We start from the raw sequence: 4,626 nt of genomic DNA, 5'->3' as shown, positions 1-4,626 counted from the left end.
AACTGGCGATCAGATCAACTGGCGATATTCAGTCAGCGAGGCGGCTGTTACAGCGGCAATGTAGATTGTAGGTGACTGTGGAGACGCCTGTTGAAAAAACACAAACGTCTATAAACTCTTGCAAAATGTTCTTGCTGTCAGCTTTAACACTGGGTCCACTTATCGCTCGTGCTCTGTTGTGAGTCAAGGCCGTTCAGCCTACAAGTAAAACACACGGTTTGAAGGGAGCTTGACCCGGTGGAGTGGAAACATCGCTGAGCCGCGGTGGAGCCACAGTCTGACCAGATTAACTTGTGATAGTACGTGGTGTCAGTCCGACGGTGAGACAGAAACACGTTCTAGTTTCACTGGCGACCCAAGTTAACTGACTGTGTTTGCTGTATTTACCTTCCAGATGATCCGTTTGCAGATTTATCCCGACCAGGCCTGTGTGTGCGTGTGACGATGAAGATCTCGTCGACAAACGTGAACATCACTAGTTAATGAAGTCTATATCCATGTCAGTATCATCTACAGACAGCAAAACCAAACATGCTGACCAAAATAAAAAACACGTATTTCTGAAGTCCGGTGGGAGGATTCGAAACCACGTCGTCCAGATGAAAAAAAAAAATGCAAGTTCGGCGATTTACTAATTGTGCCACCAATCAGCTCGATTGAGAATTATTCTCATTCCTATAGATCATTTCTATTCTGTCAGGTGTTTAACACCTGGTGATTACTCAGGAAACACGCCCAGATCAACTGGTGATAGTCTCAACTTAACACAGACACACGCTGCCTGTTTAGTAACGACAAACAAAACATTATAGTCTTACCAGCAAAACACACGACATAGAAGCACACTGCGTTGTGTTGTGTGTTTGTCTGTACATTCAGTGTCAGAGATCCAGAGCAGAACTTCACGCTTAACTCGGGTCTGTTCACTGAAACACACACATCAGCCTCCCACCACAACAACACGCAGCACAGCATTAGTCTGGTTTGATAGAATCATCAGAGCAAACTGAGGCCACGTTGTCAGAACTCCTCACTGAGAAAACACTACAAACACGTCCAGTCNGCTTCTGAATTATGTTTGTGAGAGCAATTTATTTTGTTAATCTGATGGTTTCTGTCTAATACTTCATGCCCAGCATCATCCAGACATGGCTTGTGATAAAACTGAGACTCGTCCAGCTAACAGCCTCCAAAGATGCAGTCATCTGTTTATAGAATGAGTGCACTTATCATTAGTACTGGGAAACACACTGACACATTTTTATTACGCTGCACATCGATTTTCTGCATCTGATTCTAGAACCAGGGTGCACAGGAACAGCATCTGACCCTGTTATTTAACAAAGTTATCGAAACCCTTCTTTCTAACGAAGACAATGCAAAAACTTTGTCACTGAGCTGAAGAAGATCAGAGAAGGAGAAGATTCTATGTATTGATATATGACATATATGAAATGTATTCATGCATGTATGTACCTCACACAATTACTGGTCAGAGCTGTAAAGTCCTCTGAACTACAGATATTGCAGATTTCAGGAAGTGACAGTGAAAATATTCAATTGTAAAATTAAAAGCCTGACAGACAAAAACATGTCAGGCTCCTCCTCTCTTTGTTTTTCAGCTCCCTCAGAGTGTCTCTGTGCTTCAGAATCTCTTTCCTTCACATTAGGATTGTGACACTGGTCTGTCCAGAGGTCTGAATTCAACCCAACAGACTAACAGATTCTTCTCCTGGACTCCATTTAAATATATAAGGTGTAACAGTGGTGTTTCTGCTCCAGGGTCCAGTTTCTGGAGGAAATCTGAGTGAGTAGCTGCAAACATTTGGACTTTGATCTCTTTGAGTTTTCTCTGATGAACAAAACAAACAGTGACCAGTGTGAAAACAGAACAAGAAGTACATTCTTTTACAGTCTTCTGATGTATGTGATGTATTCTTAATGTCAGATATGATTTTATATCATATTGTTTACTCTAAATATATATGTATAAACATATTCTGTTGTCCGAGATGGGCTGCAAGGTGGCACAGTTGGTTAGCACTGTTGCCTCGCAGCAAGAAGGTCGCCGGTTCACGTCCCGGTGGGGGCAGCGGGATCTTTCTGTGTGGAGTTTGCATGTTCTCCCCGGGTTCTCTCCGGGTTCTCCTGCTTCCTCCCACAAAGTCCAAAGGGACTTTGGTTATTTGGTGATTCTAAATTGTCCGTAGATGTGAATGTGAGTGTGCTTGGTTGTCTGTCTCTAAGTGTAGCCCTGTGATAGACTGGTGACCTGTCCAGGNTGGAGGGTAAATACATCGTCAGTTAACCTGGAACACTTTTCTGTCCTGTGAAACATTTGATTTTTGTGAATTTAAATAAGCCAGTGTAGCGCAATGTGATCTAAATCTGCCTACATCATATCACTGTATTGATGTTACACTTGAACACTTGACGTTCTGTTACCACACGGTTTAGTAGCCTTCATGTCAGAGCAACGTACACACTGGGTTGGTCTCCTGTCTCTGTTGCTTTCCTACTAACATGTTTTAATAGTGATCAATGAGCGATCACAGCTCCAGTGGGTCCGACTGCGCTCACATAGTTTCTTTCATCGAGCCCGACAGCGGCCTGACTTTTAGAATTAGAAGGCTCTTGTTTCCATATATATTTGTCAAGACCGAAAAGAAAAGTACAGCAGAAATCTCCTTTTAAGTGACAAACTTGTCAGATTGTTTATTTCCTGGTTAGTCGGTAAGGGGTCCTGAAAAGCCACGCCTACGAAACGTCTGTCTCAGAGACGCTAGGTGTCGCCAGTTGATCTGAACGCCAGTTGATCTGGAACAAGCTGAACGGTAGGTAAGTCTGATTTAGTTTTACCTATCTGTTGTTTTGTATTAACCTACATTTATTGAACAGGGGCTGTGTGACTGGAGGTGTGGCTGCATATTGGGACCGCTGCTGCTTTGCCTGGTTAGCGGCACTCCGCCGCTTTGCCGGTGGTAGCATCGCCGTCACTCTGCTGCTTTGCTCTGGGTGGTGTCGCTCTGCGGATTTGCTCTGCTTGCATCATTTTACTTTGGTCCACTTTGCCTCGCCTTGCCTGGCAGCATTCTTTGTCTTGCTTTTGTAATATTTTTTTTTGTGTTATTTTGGTTTGTTGTGTTATATTTAATTTTTCCTAGCTTAGCTCAGCTTTTCCTTTGCTTGGCTTCACTTCATTTTGTTTGCTGTTTTTGCTTCTGTTACCTGTGTTGGGCTTAGTGTTGCCTTGTTTAGTTTGTTTGTGTGATTTTGTTTTGCCTTGTTATGCTTTGTATTTTGAGTTTGTTTTCTTTATTTTTGCATGTGTTTGCAAGGATTTCTAATTGCTTCCTGAGTTTATTTCTTTTGTTTTGCATGGTTTTCTTGATTTCTTATTAGCCTTGCATGATTTTCCTTAATTTTCATTGGCTTGCTTTCTTTTGGATCTGCCTTGTGGGATGTGGGATTTTGTGGTTTAAATTCTGTATTTTAAATTCTGTTAATGTATTTTAACCTATTGTAAGAAAATAAAATCTATTTTTATAATGTAGAACCACGTCTCATCCAGTGTGTTGCGAACCTGTGTGCTTTGCTGTGAGCGAACAAGGAGTAGTGTCGGTTCCCTGGGTGTGAACCTTCAACCCAGGTGGCGTTGTCGGTCAACACTTATTTCCCCTTAGTCCATTATTTAGGCAAATCTATTTGTAGCGCCCCCGCACGCCCACTCGCCACAATCGTATAGATGTTTCTGTTTTGCAGGTCACTCAATGTAGATTGGACTAATTATGAACATCAGTACATGCACAATATTAAAACCACCTGCCTGATATTGTGTACGTCCACCTCGTTCTACTATCACAGCTCTGACCCGTACACAGAACATCTGGAGGGTTTCTATGTTTTCTGGTACTGAGATGGGTGGCACATTCCAGGACTCAAGGTTTCCCAGCACAACATTGCATAGTCACATGATGATCAGTGTTATTTACTTTGTCTGTCAGTGGATTTAATGTTGTGGCAGTTTGGTGTATATCTAACTTGAATATCCGGTTTGTACAGTTTGCTACAGTTTCAGTAACTGTGTCTCCTGGAGTTCCTTCACACAGCCTACATTATACCACTGACAGAAGGTAATTTAATTATCAAGTAGGTTTTTATTCAAGTACTGTACTCATGTGCAAATTTGAGGTACTTCATTAAACATTTCCGTGTTGTCATTTGTTAACTCTTTTAGTCATAAGGGGCAATTATCTGCAAAATGAGTGTTTTCATTTCTGATACTTTAAGCATCAATTGCTGTCACTTTTACATGTTTACTGAAGTAGCAGTTTAAATGCAGGACCTTTAGTTTTTCTTCAGTAAATGACTAAAATACTTAAAGTGTATTTTCTTTTGTTATCTTTAATGTGGCACTCAAAATCCATTTTTTTCTCTTTACATAGAATGCATGAGTATTTACAAGGCCCTGGGTTTACCCACCTCACTGTGGTGGATAGAAATATGCAGCATTAGTTAATTATGCAGGTGAGCTTCTGAATTATGTTTGTGAGAGCAATTTATTTTGTTAATCTGATGGTTTCTGTCTAATACTTCATGCCCAGCATCATCCAGACATGGCTTGTG

The 4,626-nt window shown here is 41.5% G+C and overlaps 1 protein-coding gene across 1 annotated transcript in view; it reads left to right on the top strand.

The window, feature by feature from the left end:
• Positions 1-1,634: 1,634 nt before the first annotated feature.
• Positions 1,635-4,626, top strand: part of LOC103375785 (interferon-inducible GTPase 1-like) — a 5,136-nt gene continuing 2,144 nt past the window's right edge. Inside the window, exon 1 of the mRNA XM_008306103.1 lies at positions 1,635-1,807. The gene's annotated coding sequence lies outside the window, so the exon portion shown is untranslated. The remainder of the gene's footprint in view (positions 1,808-4,626) is intronic.

This window comes from Stegastes partitus, unplaced genomic scaffold (assembly GCF_000690725.1).
Source record: "Stegastes partitus isolate 25-593 unplaced genomic scaffold, Stegastes_partitus-1.0.2 Scaffold2927, whole genome shotgun sequence".
Lineage (NCBI taxonomy): Eukaryota > Metazoa > Chordata > Actinopteri > Pomacentridae > Stegastes > Stegastes partitus.
This window is presented reverse-complemented; position numbering and strand designations above follow the sequence as displayed.